General features: G+C 36.5%; 1 long non-coding RNA gene and 1 other non-coding gene across 2 annotated transcripts in view; both read left to right on the top strand.

The window, feature by feature from the left end:
- LOC122689185 overlaps window positions 1–16902 on the top strand; it is a 376442-nt gene that overhangs the window by 350605 nt on the left and 8935 nt on the right. The window lies entirely within an intron of this gene.
- LOC122691132 lies at window positions 7963–8067 on the top strand. The gene has a single exon (XR_006340366.1). It is a non-coding gene; the product is annotated as a small nucleolar RNA U13 (small nucleolar RNA).

Below are 16902 nucleotides of genomic sequence, written 5' to 3'. Positions count from 1 at the left end.
GTGTCTATGTGATTTCCCAGACAAGAATAGTGGAGTGGGTTGCCATTTGCCTCTCTGGGATCTTTCCAACCCAGGAATTGAACCTACATCTCTTGACTGCAGGAAGATTCGTTACCACCGAGCCACCTGGGAAGACCATATCCAGAGTTACCAGCCCTTTATTGTTCCAATTGGTGCTAATCGGTACCTTGCACTGTAGCATTTTGCCTAGACTTTCTCTCAGATGCCAATTTCCTCATGTCCTCAAATTACCTACTTATGAATCCATGTCCCAATCAAAGTGCTCATTTCTTTAGTATAGCTTATTTTAATTGTGAATCAAGAGAAAGTCATATTTTTTAAATTAAAAAATTTATGCAATGTTTAATGGTTATTTTACATTCGCAGTTATTATATAATATTGGCTCTGTTCCCTGTGTTGTATAATATACAACCTTGAACCCATCTTACACCCAAGAGTTTGTATCTCTCCTTGCCTCTCCTCCATACCCCTCCTAACTGGTAACCACTAGTTTGTTCTTTGTGAGACTTTTTCTTTTTTGTTATATTTACTAGTTTGTTGTACTTTTTAGATTCCACATGAGTGATGTCATACAGTATTTGTCTTTTATTTCACTTAGCATAATGCCCCATATGTCCATCCATGTTGCTGTAAAGGGCAAAATACCATTCCTTTTTATGGCTGAGTAATATTCATGTGTGTGTGTGTGTGTTTACCACATCTTTTATCCATTTATCCATTGATGGACACTTTGGCTCCTTCCATAGGGAAAGGCATAATTTTGAATTCATTCACCTGCATACGTCAGTGACTGAGAGTTTCTTATTCTCCCACAAAGCTTTGCTGGCTTTATGTAACCTCATCCACCTACTTAAAGTGTTTGCTATGTGTCACACCTTATTATGGGTCTGGTAAGTCCCAGTTCTTAAGCTTACCCAAGGTCTTGAGAGTGAGGAAGACATATAAACAAGAAATTATTAACACAATGTGGTACTTGCAATGCTAGAGGTATAATATGTTACAGAGGAATTACCTAATTTCATCTTGAGGTGCCGAGGAAAGTGACTTGGGAGACAAGATATGAACTGCATCTGAGAAGTAGGATTTAGCCAAGTGGAGTGAAGGTGAAGGTCATATGAAGCAGAATAGATAGCTAGCGTGAAGCAAAAGAGCTGAGAAACAACACTGTATGTGATAAAACCTACAAGCAATTCTGAGGTAAAGAAAGTGGCAAAGAAGGAATCACAATCACAAGACAGGGAGACAGAAGCCAGTTCACTGAAAGCTTTTTTGTGATTTAAAAAAAAAAAAAAGAAGAGCTTTGTTTGGAGGGGGTTGGGAGGAGTGAAGCAAAAGGAAAAAAAAAGTTGATCAGAGAGGGAGATAGCGAAGACATGGGAGAATGCAGTGAATGATAGAATGTGGTGATGAGGGTGGAAGAGTATGAGAATCCAGAGTACAGATGGAAGGGTTGCCTTTGTAGGAAATACTCCTTCTGGACTTTGTGCTTCTGAAAACTCTATTTAAAATCTAACTTCTATGTTAGATTGTACTGTCTTGTACTCCAAGGATATAAGACACATTCTCCTCCTCTTTTGTTTCCTGCTTTTGTCTTAGGTCCTCCAGTGCAGTCCCCAAATTGCAGCATTGAATAAGGCTTAGAAAGTTTGTCCAGTGTCAAGTCACTGAAAATGAGTGTCAGAGCTTCACCTGGAAGCCAAGATTTGGAATTCTAGGTCACATACCCTTTTTGCTGAACTCACATGCTCATTCAAAGCTTTGTGTGTGAATAAACGGGTTATCTGGGTGAATAAAGAATCAAGCCCATGATCTCAACTTTTTGCGTACAGTTCTATAGTGAGCTAATCTCATCTGCTAGTTCAGCATCTAGTCATCATAAATAAATGAACCCAGCATGTTCTGTGTGAAATGGGAAACCGAACTCCATTTCATCTCTGGGCTTCTTTGTGGACAATGTATATGCAAACTAACTTTTTATTAGTCATTTATTCTTTGTTTTATATTGAGGTATGATTGATTCATTATACAATACTGTTAGTTTTAGGTGTACAGTACAGTAATATGTATTTTTTTACAAATAATATTTCCTGTGCTCTACAGTGGGACCCTGTTGCTTATCTATTTTATGTATAGTAGTTTGTATCTGCTAATCCCATACTCCTAGTTTATCCTTCCCTCTTCCCTTTCCCCTTTGGTAGCCATAAGTTTGCTATGTCTGTGAGTCTATTTCTGTTTTGTTTTTATTTTAATTTAATTTTTAGTTTATATTGGAGTATAGCTGATTTACAATGTTGTATTAGTTTCAGGTGTACTGCAAAGTGATTCAGTGATTCATATACATATATCCATTCTAATTCAGATTCTTTTCCAATCTGTTATTACAGAATATTGAGTTCTCTGTGCTATACAGTAGGTCCTTGTTGAATGGGGGTATATGTTAATCCCAAACCCCTATATTATCCCTCCCCTAATCATATATCCTTGATTGATTTTGTCGATCACCCAGATGATCTGATTCTTCTCTCTTCCCTTCTCCTTACTTACCTTTGTTCTGTTTCCCTCTTATTAAGTACCATTGGGCCATCTCAGAGAGAGCCAAGGTGGAGAAATCTATTGTTAAGCAAGTGACACTGTATACCAAAATTTGGGGGGAAGGCTTAGCATTTGAAAGAGCTACAGTTCAAAACTCACATCCACTTTTGGTTTATTGAATTTCTCTAGCTTATACTTTGCCTCATTAGGATAATTAAGACATTCCTGCGTGTATTAGGCCTCTGGCTCTAATAAAATGAATAAAGTACATGAATAGGAGCAGAATATGCTGTTTGATTAAAAGGTCTAGCATCTGGGTTATATACTGCAAACGTTCTATCATTTATTTAGCTGCCTGCCCCTGGAAATACGTCAAATGAGATGGTATTGAAGACAAAATTAGGATCATTAAATTATTCAAACTCCTCCTCAATATATCATGCCCTCTTATTCTTCCTTTCATTCTTGTGCTTTTGTAGTCCACAAATTTAATCTATTTGCGTGCCTGCTGACTGTCAGACATTCTGGGTTTGCAGATATGGCATTGAATGTTCACTTTCAGTCACTTCCACTGACTTGAGTAGAATAGTGTGTATCTTGTTGTCTACCTACAGTTGACACTGCTTGTCTTTGTGTCTCTGTCGTCCCCTTCTCCTCCCACCTTCAATCTTTCCCAGCATCAGGGTCTTTTCAAATGACTCACTTCTTTGCATCAGGTGACCAAAGTATTGGAGTTTCAGCTTCAGCATCAGCCCTACTAGTGAATATTCAGGACTGATTTCCTTTAGGATGGACTGGTTGGATCTCCTAAGGGACTCTCAAGCTTCTTCTAGAACACCACAGTTCAAAGGCATCAATTTTTCAGCGCTCAGCTTTCTTTATAGTCCAACTCTCACATCCATACATGACTACTGGAAAAACATAGCTTTGACTAGATGGACTTTTGTTGGCAAAGTAATGTTTCTGCTTTTTAATATGCTATCTAGGTTTATAGATTTCTTCCAAGGAGCAAGCAAGTGTCTTTTAATTTTATGGCTGCAGTCACCATCTGCAGTGATTTTGGAGCCCAAGAAAAGAAAGTCTGTCACTGTTTCCATTGTTTCCCCATCTCTTTGCCATGAAGTGATGGACCAGATGCCATGATTTTAGTTTTTTGAATGTTGAGTTTTAAGCCAGCTTTTTCACTCTGCTCTTTCACCTTCACCATGAGGCTCTTTAGTTCCTCTTCACTGTGTGCCATAAGGGTGATGTCATCTGCATATCTAAGGTTACTGATATTTCTCCCAAAAATCTTGATTCCAGCTTGTCCTTCATCCAGCCCAGCATTTCGTATGATGTACTCTGCAGATAACTTAAATAAGCAGGGTGACAATATACAGCCTTGACACACTCCTTTCCGAGTTTGGAACCAGTCTGTTGTTCCATCTGGTTCTAACTGTTGCTCTTGACCTGCATACAGATTTCTCAGGAGGCAGGTCAGGTGGTCTGGTATTCCCATCTCCTGAAGAATTTTCCACAGTTTGTTGTGATCTACACAGTCAAAAGCTTTGGTGTAATCAATAAAGTAGAAGTACATGTTTTTCTGGAATTCTCTTGCTTTTTCAGTGATCCAGCAGATGTTGGCAATTTGATATCTGGTTCCTCTGCCTTTTCTAAATCCAACTTGAACATCTGGAAGTTCTCGGTTCACATACTGTTGAAGCCTGGCTTGGAGAATTTTGAGCATTACTTTACTAGCGTGTGAGATGAGTGCAACTGTGCAGTAGTCTGAACATTCTTTGGGATTGCCTTTCTTTGGGATTGGAATGAACACTGACCTTTTCCAGTCCTGTGGCCACTGCTGCGTTTTCCAAATTTGCTGGCATATTGAGTGCAGCACTTTCACAGCATCATTCTTTAGGATTTGAAATAGCTCAACTGGAATTCTGTCACCTTCACTAACTTTGTTCTTAGTGATGCTTCCTAAGGCCCACTTGACTTCACATTCTAGGATGTCTGACTCTAGGTGAGTGATCACACCATCGTGGTTATCTGGGTCATGAAGTTCTTTTTTGTGTAATTCTTCTGTGTATTGTTGCCACCTCTTCTCAAAATCTTCTGCTTCTATTAGGTCCATACCATTTCTGTCCTTTATTGTGCCCATCTTTGCATGAAATATTCCCTTGGTATCTCTAAGTTTCTTGAAGAGACCTCTAGTCTTTCCTATTGTATTGTTTTCCTCTATTTCTTTGTATTGTTCACTGAGTTATAGAGTTTTTATTCTTTAATTTTTAATGTGGTGTTTCACACTGATTAATTTGTGTCTACTGAAAAATCCTTGCATCTCTGGGATAAATTCCACTTGATCATGGTATATGATCCTTTTAATGTATTGTTGAATTTGGCTTGTTAGTATCTTGTTAAGGACTTTTGCATCTATGTTTGTTAGTGATATTGGCCTGCAATTTTCTGTTTTTTTTTGTGATATATTTGTCTTTCCTTGGCATCAGGTGATACTGGCTTCATAGCATGTGTTGGGTAGAGTTCCTTCTTCTGCAATTCTTTGGAATAATTTGAGCAGAATAGGTGTTAACTTTTTCCTAAATGTTTGCTAAAAAGTACCTTTGAAGCCATTTGGCCCTGGAGTTTTGTTGGTTGGGAGTTTAATATTTTTCCTGGTTCAATCTTTGGAGATTGTACATTTCTAGGAATCTATCCTTTTCTTCTCAGTTGTCCATTTTTTTTGTTATGTAGTTGTTTGTAGCAGGCTCTTATGATACTTTGTATTTCTGTGGTGTTAGTTGTAACTTCTTTTTCATTTCTGATTGCAAATATTTGGGTTTCTCTCTTTTTCTTGGTCCAGTCTAGCTAGAAGTTTAGCAATTTTATCTTTTCAAAGAACCAGCTTTTAGTTTCACTGATTTTTTTTCTAGTCTCTATTTTATTTCTTCTCTCATCTTTATGATTTCTTTTCTCCTTTTAACTTTGAGTTTTGTTTTTTGTTCCTTTAGGTGTAAGGTTAGGTTATTTGTGATTTTTCTTGTTTCCTGGGGCAATCTTGTATCACTATAAACTTCTATCTTAAAATTGCTTTTGCTGTGTCCCAACGATTTTGGCTTGTTGTGTTTTCTTTTTCATTTTGTTTTTGTAAACGTTTTTTGATCCATTCAGCAACTCTGTCTTTGAATTAGAGACCCATTTCAAGTCATTGAAATAGATGTGCTATCATTGGGATTTTGTTAATTTTTTTCTGGCTGCTTTGTGGTTCTTCTCTTCCTTTCTTTTGCACTTGCTCTCTTCTATTGTGATATAATCGTTTTATGTATTGGTATGCTTAGATTCCTTTATCTTTTGTGTATCTAGGTTTTTGTTTTGTGGTTAGTATTTTGCTTACGTATAATTGCTTATATTTATAACTGTATTTTAAGTTGATAAAAACTTAAGTTTGAATGTATTCTAACATTTTATATTTTACTCTCCCTTACACTCTATCCCGTTTTGTTTTTGACATTGTATTTTATATCCTTTTATTTTGTGTATCCCTTTAACTATTGTAGTTATATAAATTTATACTTCTTTTAATCTTCATACCAGCTTTATAAGTGATTAATCCACTACCGTTACTATGTATATTTGCCTTTACCAGTGAGATGTATACCTTTGTATGTTTTCTTATTCTTAGGTAGGGCTCTTTCTTTTCAGCTTAAAGAAGTCCCTTTAACACTGTAAGGTTGGTTTCTTGGTGATGAAATCCTTTAGCTTTTGTTTATCTAGAAAACTCTTTTCTCTGAATGATCACTTTGCCAGGTATCATATTCTTGATTGGAAGTTATTTTTTTTTCTTTCACTACTTTGACTATATCATGCCATTCCCTTCTGGCCTGAAAAGTTTTTGTTGAAAAATATGCTCATAATTTTATGTGGGCTACCTTGTGTATAACATGCTGTGTTTCTCTTGTGCTTTTAAGATTCTTTTAACATTTTAGTTATAATGTACCTTGGTGTGAATCTGGTTAGGATCACTGATTGGTTGCTTCTGCACTGGGCCCTGAGGTGGTGAGTCTAAGCACAGGGGCCTTTAAAGAGCTGTTTGTCAGTTCACCATAGCCTTGTGGATCTTATGAACACAAACCCTGTTGGTTTTCAAAGCTAAATATTTTGGGGGCTCATCTTCCAGGTGAAGGTCTTAAGCAATGGAGTGCCTGATGTGGGGTTCAAAGCATTCACTCCTTAGGGAGGAGATCTGGGTTTTGAGATCCCTCCCAATTGAGGGAGGGGTTAATGGCAAGCTTGTGGCTCTGCATCTCTTACGCAATTTTATATTATGGCGTTTTTTTCCTGTTTGCCCACTGTTTAGGAGTCATTCAGTTAGTTTAAGGCTCTTTTCAGAGGAAATTTTTCCATATGTAGCTGTACATTTGGTGTGTAGTGGGAGGTGATTTCAGGATCTTCCTTTGTCACTCTCTTGAACCAGAATCCTGTCTTCTTGATGATATATCACTTTACACCTTTTAGAACTGGTATCTCACTGTGGTTTTAATTTGTACTTTCCTGATAATAAGTGATGTTGATCATCTTTTCATGTACCTGTTAGACATTTTTCCAAAGAAGACATCCAAATGGCCATTTACGTCTTCTGCCCATTTTTTAATTGGGTTGCTAGTTTGGTGTTTGTTTTTTATATTGAGCTGTATGAGCTGGTTATATATTTTGGGTATTAACCCCTTGTTTGGTATATGGTTTGAAAAAATTCCCCCATTCTTTTTTTTTCCCTTTATTTTTATTAGTTGGAGGCTAATTACTTTACAATATTGTAGTGGGTTTTGTCATACATTAACATGAATCAGCCGTGGATTTACATGTGTTCCCCATCCCGATCCCCCCTCCCACCTCCCTTTCCACCCAATCCCTCTGGGTCTTCCCAGTGCACCAGGCCCGAGCACTTGTCTCATGCATCCAACCTGGGCTGATGATCTGTTTCACCCTAGATAATATACATGTTTTGATGCTGTTCTCTCGAAACATCCCACCCTCGCCTTCTCCCACAGAGTCCAAAAGTCTGTTCTGTATCCCCCATTCTTTATGATATCTTTTCATTCTGTTGTTTCTTTTGCTGTGTGGAAGCTTTTGAGCATGATGTAGTTCTATTTGTTGATTTTTGCTTTTGCTATTTGTTCTTTTGGTGTTATATCCAAAAAATCACTGCCAAAACAAATGGCAAGGAACTTCTTCAAGGCATTTTGTTATCACTGACTCTTAGGTTTGAGTTTTTGATCCATTTTGAGCTAATTATTGTGACTTGTGCAAGATAGGGGTCCAATTTCATTGTTTTGCCTGTGTTTATCTAGTTGTAAGAGTTATATAGGAGATTCATCTTGACTGTGTATGTACATAGCCACCACATTGGTTTGGTTTAATAAGTGCTCTTGATCCTTTTGTAGTTCATGAGCATGATGATTGGGTGTTCACCCTGCTGCGTGATATGTGCCTCCCTCCAAACCTTGTTATGACACCAGCACATTACCTGTCTGACGTGAAAAAAAAATAAGTGTTCTTATTTGAGGGTAACAGTATGCAAGAGGGACCAGTGGAGTTTATGAAAGAGCTAATCCTTCTCCTTGACACTGCCACTACTTAGCTTTCTCATATCTAACAAAGGAAGAGAATCCTAAGGCTGGTTTAATTTTCCTTATTTCCTTTATTTTTCTTCAACTTTCAGTACAAAATACCTCTATGCTTACTCTTTCATTTGTTCATGTCCATGTGTAGCCCATAGCTCCCCCTCCTATAATTATCCTCATCAGGTATAATTTGAAATTCTGATAAATACTTGAAACAAACTCCTTATGGCTGAGGAAGTGGTAAGCAGAAATTCATATGCACTAGAATTTCACACATGGTAAACTAATTCTGTAGAGATCGTTAGGTTCTCACAGTTGCCATTTTCTTTTCCATTTGTAAAGTAAGTATCAGAAAAAGTTTAAGCAACTTGCCTAGGATCACACAGTGGTGGAACTCAAATTTGTTTCTAAACTGCACCGTTTTTTTTGGCTACATAATGTGAACACCACACAGTAGGCACATTGTGGGAAAAATGAGGCCTGATTTGACACAGTTCTTTGAGACAAAAAGACCAGTCAGGAGAAAAAAAAGTGATTGGAATCATGGGTTATTTTTCATTGTCTTTTTATAATGTCTTTTTTGTGTGCCTTGTATGAAGGGGAAGGCTAAGAAAGCCCTTTTGTCTGTTCATTAACTTATTAGCATCAATAGAAAGCTTTTTAACCATGACTGGCCAGTCTGTCTCTTTCTTCTCTATTTGTTGTGTTAAAAGCAGCATGATACTGGAAGAAGGGGAAAAGGAGATGCTGAATAAGAGACATTTTCTTATAGAAGTGATAGTGTTTAGTTTTTTTATACTGATAATATCAATTCCTCCATCATCCTACAACAGGGACACATTTACAGACACACATTCATAGCGACCCCACTGTGCCTTATATCATATAATGCCATTTCCCAAACCAGAGTACTTCAGTAAATGGTTATTGGTTAGACCGACTGAGGCAAAGTTGTGATCAAGCACATATGTTGAATTACATGGATTCTTCAGACCCTGTCTCACATTACTAGCTCGTCATTTTTATATAGATTAACATATCATCCAATATGTCTCAAAATCATGCTCATGGGAAAAAAAAATCATGCTCAAGGATCTGATTAACTAAAGATAGTTTATCTGCAATTTTATGCTCCAAAAAGATTTTCAAAGTACACCACTAATTTGAATCATTGAACAACGTAACTCTGAAAATTTAATCAGCAGCTCTCCCAAACCACTGTTTTGTTGGATCACCATGTTTAGGAATATATATTTAGCATTTCTGTAGGTGTGGGAAATACATATTTGTCAAAGCCACTATATAAAAATGGTTATATACAATGCCAAATTTTCTCAGTGACCTCTAATGTTTCTAGTTATCTTTGGGCTAATGTATAAAAGATTTACAAAAAGAAATCTAACATTTTATCTAAAGTCTAATTTCATTAAATTTTGAGATTTATATACAGTGAAATTCCCTAAAGTGTTTGAACAAGTTATATACTCACTCCAACTAAATATGAGATAACACGGCAGCAGCTTTCAAAAAAGAATTATAAGTGGTAGATTTATAAATGGTGAAAAATTACATATTTGACTTAAAAGTAGGTGACAGGAGAAGATAGCTTCCTACTCCCAAGTTAATATGCAGCCCTACAATTGAAATAAAATGATGTTTTGCCCTACAGATATGCCTACTTTGTTCTATAAATAGGCAGTCATGGTACAGCAGTCTGTTCAGGCAAAACAAACACTGCCCTTGCCAGAAACACAGTCCATATTAACATACCTGTTCCAGAGCTTCAAATCAGATCAATGATTTTTAAGCCAAATAAAGGCCTTAGTTACATATCTCAAGGTAGATTCAATCTTGGATATTTTTAGAACTATTTTTCATCAGAATGAGAATGAGCAGTCTTTTTTTATTTGCTGTGTTATTTGCTGGATTTAATTATATATTAAAATATACAGTATTCTCTCCTATTATGAGTAATCAGGTCATGCAAATGTGCAGGTTTCATCATTACATTTAAATATGTTTCATTGGAGACAAACAATGATTTTTTTTCCCCACATTTATTTGCCTGGAGGAAAACATTTGATCTTTGACAATTAAGAGCCTCAGGATTTAGTTATTATATCATTAGGTAAGAATACTTTTTACTGACTTATCCCAAGTATAAAGGAAAACTTGAGATCACTTTGACTTATATAATAACCTAGAACTTCTATACTGTATCCACTTAATTAGCTAGTCTCTTCCCCCGCCACACACACAGAATTAATCTCTAAATAGAGCTTGCCTCAGAACAGAACTCTAAAACCTAAATAGACCTCTCCTTACTCCAAGTTTGATCAGATGCTCTTTTGTTTCTACATCTTTCTGTAACATCCAAGGCAATATATGATAAGTAATTCTTGTTAAGCATTTATATATGTACCAAGGCTTTTATACTCATTATCTTATTTAATGTAAACATTGCCAAGAGTTTAAATAATAGGCATTGCAAACTGTACCCATAATTCTCCCTATGAACACCAGATAAATAGATCAGACTGTCTGTTCCTAAATTGATTCAGCTTGTGGTTTTTTCAGTTATAGTTTCAGATACTGAAACTAGACAAGGAGGTCCGAGTTCTTACCTGACAGATGTGGAAAATGTGTTGCATCAGTTGTTTTATGTCATTGGGCAAATGGAATAATGTCTGGAAGGGGAAAAAAAGTACAGTAAGCCTCTATCACTTCTACATAATGTAAAAATATTATTTGCCTCCCAAAGAAATACTGAAGTTAATTAGTCAGTCAGGAGTTTAAATGGGGAAAAACCATGAGAAAAGGAATCTAACGTGAAATAAAGTAAATGTGAAATAAGCGTGAGAAAAGATATTTTGAATATTGTCTGAGGAAGCCAGATCCAAAAAGAATGCTAAGAACAGTTTGAGTAGAGGTAGATATCTAACAATGGACATGATCACTGAGATGTGGAAGAACATGGGAAGAGAGTAGAATTTAAGATGAATTTCCCAATGTCATGTCCAATTAGTGCTGCTTACTCATCTAGTTGGGCCCTGAAGAATTTTCAATATGATAATGGGACTTTTCCTAGAGAGAGTGTACCATGTAGTGGAAAGATGGGCTTTTGTGTCAGATAGACTGGAGAATGAACCTTCACTCAACTACTTCTAGTGTGACTTTCAGTAAGTCACTTAAATTTTCTTATCCTATTTTGAATAGTTGTTAATGTCTCCTCAGGATTGTGTGCCTTGCATGCATGCTCATGCGCTATGTCCTGTCCAACTCTTTGCAACCCCATGGACTGTAGCCTACCAGGCTCCTTTGTCCATGGGATTTCCCAGGTAAGAATACTGGAGTCGGTTGCCATTTCCTTCTCCAGAGGATCTTCCCAACCCAGGAATCCAACCCAAGTCTCCTGCATTACAGGTGGATTCTTTACCACTAAGTCACAAGGGAAGTCCAGGATTGTGTGAGGACTATATGAAATAGCATATGTCCAACCTTTAGCCTTAAACCTGGCACACAGTGCCCACCCATAAATAAATACCAGCTGTTTGAAGAATACACAGAAGAACTATACAATAAAGATCTTCATGACCCAAATAACCACGATGGTGTGATCACTCACCTAGAATGAGACATCCTGGAATGTGAAGTCAAGTGGGCCATATGAAGCATCACTACGAAAAAAAAAGCTAGTGAAGGTGATGGAATTCCAGTTGAGCTATTTGAAATCCTAAAAGATGATGCTGTGAAAGTGCTGCACTCAATATGCCAGCAAATTTGGAAAACTCAGCAGTGGCCACAGGACTGGAAAAGGTCAGTTTTCATTCCAATCCCAAGGAAAGGCAATGCCAAAGAATGCTCAAACTACCACACAGTTGCACTCATCTCACACGCTAGCAAAGTAATGCTCAAAATTCTCCAAGCCAGGCTTCAACAGTATGTGAACTGAGAACTTCCAGATGTTCAAGTTGGATATAGAAAAGGCAGAGGAACCAGAGATTAAGTTGCCAACATCTGCTGGATCATCGAAAAAGCAAGAGAGTTCCAGAAAAACATCTACTTCTGCTCTAATGACTATGCCAAAGTCTTTGACTGTGTGGATCACAACAAATTGTGGAAAATTCTTCAAGAGATGGGAATACCAGACCACCTGACCTGCCTCTTGAGAAATCTGTATGCAGGTCAAGAGCAACAGTTAGAACCAGACATAGAACAACAGATCAGTTCCAAATTGGGAAAGGAGTATGTCAAGGCTGTATATTGTCACCCTGCTTATTTAAGTTATCTGCAGAGTACATCATGCGAAATGCTGGGCTTGATGAAGCACAAGCTGGAATCAAGATTGCTGGGAGAAATATCAATAATCTCAGATGTGCAGATGACACCATCCTTATGGCAGAAAATAAATAAGAACTAAGGAGCCTCTTGGTGAAAGTGAAAGAGGAGAGTCAAAAAGTTGGCTTAAAACTCAACATTCAGGAAACTAAGATCATGGTATCTGGTCCCATCACTTCATGGCAAAGAGATGGGGAAACAATGGAAACAGTGACAGACTTTCTTTTCTTGGGCTCCAAAATCACTGCAGATGGTGAGTGCAGCCATGAAATAAAAAGACCCTTGCTCCTTGGAAGAAAAGCTATGACCAACCTAGACAGCATATTAAAAAGCAGAGACATTACTTTGCCAACAAAGTCCCGTCTAGTCAAAGCTTTCGTTTTTCCAGTTAGTCATGTATAGATATGAGAGTTGGACCATAAAGAAAGCTGAGCACTGAAGAATTGATGCTTTTGAACTGTGGTGTTGGAAGAGACTCTTGAGAATCTCTTGGACTACTAGAAGATCCCACCAGTCCATCCTAAAGGAGATCAGTCCTAAATACTCATTGGAAGGACTGATGCTGAAGCTGAAACTCCAATAGTTTGGCTACCTGATGTGAAAAACTGACTCACTAGAAAAGACCCTAATGCTGAGAAAGATTGAAGGCTGTAGAAGAAGGGGATGACAGAGGATGAGATGGTTGGATTGTATCACTGACTTGATGCACATGAGTTTGAGTAAGCTCTGGGAGTTGGTGGTGGACAGGGAAGCCTGGCTTTGCTGCAGTCCATGGGCTCGCAAAGAGTTGGAGATGACTGAGTGACTGAACTGAACAGAACTGTTCCTTCTGAGTTTATAAAGTGGTTGTCCATTGTGGCACAGTATTTCTAGAAATGAAAGATTATGAGACAGGAATACTTAGCAAAAGTACTGAAATAAAGAGCTAGGAAACCTGGATTCTAATACTGGCTTTCCTATTAGCTTATTGTTCAACTTTGGGCAAGTAGTTCACTCTCAAAGTTTTCTTATGTTGTCATATGAACAGTAGGATCACTTCATTTCTAATGGGCTTTCCTAATCTCACTTTCTGTGATTCCTCAAAAAAAAAAGGGGGGGGGGAATTCTAAGAGATGAACTATTGATTAGGCATTTCATTTGTAACAGCAAAAAATGAGCTCTAACTGAACCATGTAACAAAATACTATAACTGAATTATAAAAGAGTAATTTTTAAGAGTTAAAAACTGTTGCAACCCATAAATACTCAAAATTAAGTCTGCACTTCATACAAATAGTTAATTTTCTTCCAAAGTATAGACCTCTCAGCCTAGTTAGAAATAAACATTCATTATTGTGACTGTTCTTGTATAAATTCATTTTGGGTTCACTTTTCATTGCAGGATCTCTGCACAATTTTCAAATATCATGAAGGCATAAACATGATTACAGCTTTCTCATTTTACAGGTGAATAACTAAACTATCATGCAGAAAAGGTAAATAAATTACCCAGTGCCCACCCATGAGGGACAAAGCTGGAATAGAGCTTTGTTATTCTGATGCCAAAAATACCATTTTCCCACTGCATCCCCCACCATTGTTACTCACTTCCATATTCCCAGAGGACTCATTTGCTTTTGATAAGCTCAGACATGTCATTTTCTCTCTCAAGTGCCGCTTCAGTCTTTGAAAGGGAGAGGATGTCTCTAGTTGAAATTCGGCCCAAATAAGACCATCTCAAGTGAGAAGATCACTTACACCCACCTAACATGAGCACTACTTTCCTTTCTAGTCCATGGCACTTTGTGAAGAAAATTGACCTTTTACAACCACTTAGTAGCATCTCTCCAAGTCCTATAGCAGTATTCTGCTAAATGGCTTCCAGCTCATCTGGATGTGTTGAGTTTTCAGATCATAAACTCCTAAAGGGCAGAGTCTACGATTATTTGGCTAACTTTATATCGCTTGCAACTGTGGATGCTTAATAAATACTATTTCATAGTAATGATGATGATGACAAGTTAATGCTCCTCAAAGTGTCAACCAACCAGTCAATTCAGTGAAAGTCAAACTGGTCATTTGACATCATTAAAAAAGAAAAATCCCGTTACTTGATTGAATTCTTCAAATTATAGCCAGTTGCTTCTAGGCTTGTAGAGACATAATGTTAAAGTTTCTTCCATATTGAGAAGAGAATGGTACAGCACGTTCATTAGTCGTAGTCACTTTTATCTCATCAAATTAATAAACTATCATATAGTGGCCTGGAATTTCAGGAATTTACTATAGCCCTTCCAAGCCATGAATTTGTCAGAATATTCTTGGCAGATAAATGCCCTGGCTAAACTTGATTAATATTGGCTTAGTATAATTAAAATTGAGTACCCCAAGAAGGAGACTTCCATGTAGCATTTTCTGATTTAAATAAAGTGGAAAAATAAAACCATTAACAACAATAAACAATGGATAGTGCCAGCAATGAAATACTGAGGATCATCAGAATTATCTTGATAATTGCTATAGTGTACTCCTTTACTCACATATTAATATATACACAATTTGGGGGAAAAAAAGCTGAAAGACTTACTACCTCACTTCATGACTTATTCTAGATCTTATATGTTTTCACTACAGAAAAGAAATGGTAATTATGTGATATGATAGAGGTATTAGCTAATGCTACAATAATGATTTTACAATATAAGTGTATCAAATCAATACATTGTATACCTTAAACTTATATAGTGTTATCTATCAAATTGTATGTCAATAAAGCTGAAAATGTACAATAGTTAGGGAAGACATGTAGTGTTTATGGATGTATAGACACATTGTCAGTGGAAAAAAAGATTCTATATAGAGACTCACTCATATATAGCAGGAGTCCCCAGCCTCCAGGATCTAATGCCTGATGATCTGTGGTGGAGCTGATGCAATAATGGGGACTGCTGATAGTCAGTTGGTTTTAGACAAATTTTCCAAGGTAATTTCTTGTGAAAACATGATGCTTTGATAAAATGGTTCTAGAAATATTAGATAGACAATGCAAAAAAAAAAAGAAAAAATGAACTTCAACGTGAACCACACCATATATAAAAATTAACAGAAATGTATCACAAACCAAATAGAGAAATGAACATTATACAGCTTTTAGAAGAAAAGAGATTTTCTTAACAACCTTGGATTTAACTAATATAATCTTACAGAGGACAAAAAATTAATAAAAGATACTCTGCCTTCTTAAGATATACTTTACAGTATATCTTAACATAATTTACAGTCTTAACAAGGCAGTGATACAAATATGAAAACAGCCTAGACTTGGAGAAAATATTTATAAAGCAATTATCTAACCAAAAACTTCTATCTAAAATATCTAAAAACACGTTTGCAACTTAATTGTTAGAATAGAAACCACTGAATTAAAAATGGGCAACATATTTGAAAATGTAACAAAAGAAACTCAGCATTTAAATGCATTAAATTAGGCTCATGATCAATAGCCGTAAGATGTCTATTAAAACTGTAGTAAGATACTGCTACATACCCACTAGAAATGCTAAAATTAAAAAGACTGAAAATACCAAGCACTGGTAAAGAGGTAGAAATCAGATATACAGCTGGTGGTAATGCAAAATTACAGAATGACTTTGAAAACAGTTAGCAATTTATTATAATATTAAAAGTAAACTTGCCATACAAATCAGCCTTTGCATTTGTAGGTATTTACCCAAGAAACAGAAATCAAAGCATATGTCCACACAAAGACTTGTACATAAATGTTCATAGCAGCTCTATCTGTAATCTCAAACTGGAAACAAACCAATATCTTATTGATATAAGTGAATGAATGAACAAATTTTAGTGTATCCGTATAAGAGAATGCTACTCAGCAAGAAAAATAAATTATTAATACAGCCAACAACAAAGATGAATCTTCAAATAATTACACTAGTGAAAAAAGGCCAGAAAATAGAGTATATACTGTAGAATCCAATGTGTATATATATATAAATCTTGATAAAATGCAAATTAACCACAGCAGCAGGAAGCAGGTTAGTGTTTGCTTGGGGAACAGTGGTTAGGTTGGCTAGGAAGAAGATTATAAATGGACACCAGGATACTTTTAGGAGTAAAGGATACCTTCACTATTTTGATTGTGGTGGTGATATAAATATAGAAAACAAATTTTACACTTTATTTGGGGGATGTTTGTGTGTGTGTGTGTGTACACTCATCTGACTCTATGTGGTAACTAAAATCATGGGAAGGATTATAGATTTAGAAGCCAGTTGGGCTTAGGAACAATCTTGATTACAATATATAACAACTGGTTAGAGAAAGATGTATTTGCAAAGTAGAAGAGAAGGAATGGGCAGAGAAGCAGAAAAGCAAAATGAATATTATCGAACCTAAGGGGAAAGACTATTT

The sequence above is a fragment of the Cervus elaphus genome, chromosome X, assembly GCF_910594005.1.
Source record: "Cervus elaphus chromosome X, mCerEla1.1, whole genome shotgun sequence".
NCBI lineage: Eukaryota > Metazoa > Chordata > Mammalia > Artiodactyla > Cervidae > Cervus > Cervus elaphus.
The sequence above is the reverse complement of the archived record's forward strand: the minus strand, read 5'-3'. Positions and strand labels throughout refer to the sequence as shown.